This window comes from Blennius ocellaris (assembly GCF_963422515.1).
Source record: "Blennius ocellaris genome assembly, chromosome: 19".
Taxonomy (NCBI): Eukaryota; Metazoa; Chordata; class Actinopteri; order Blenniiformes; family Blenniidae; genus Blennius; species Blennius ocellaris.
Window position 1 is genome coordinate 13130400 of NC_137668.1, and position 488 is coordinate 13130887.

The following is a 488-nucleotide window of genomic DNA, read 5'->3' on the forward strand; positions in this document are numbered from 1 at the left end:
ATGCGTGAACTAAGAATGAACTTCAAGTGGTGGTCTGAAGGGGAAAAAAAAGTGAGGGGAAGAACTTGTCAGGGAGCAGCTTTTCTACACAAAAGAAAGTCTTTTCCCAAGAGTTTTGACATCACTAACTTGATAAAATAGAAAAAGTACTGCACTGCACTTTTCGTGAGACGCTTCCAGTGACACGACACAAAATAGGTTAGTTTTACATAAAATGCTGTCAATGTGCTTGCTAGAAGTATACCAACCATGGAATATAGGAATTATAGAAATTGGATATCTCTTGGTTTGTTTTTTGAGTCAACATGTCACTCTGACATAGTCGTTTTACTGCCTTATCAAAATGACCCTGACCAACGCCCCCCCCCCATACTGCCCTGACCTGCCTGACTGAAATCTCTTTCCTCCTCCAGCCGCCAGTTGACTGAGTAAAGTGTGGCATTGCCTTAGTCGCAGAATTGACCAGCCTGAGCCGAGCTGAAGCCAGT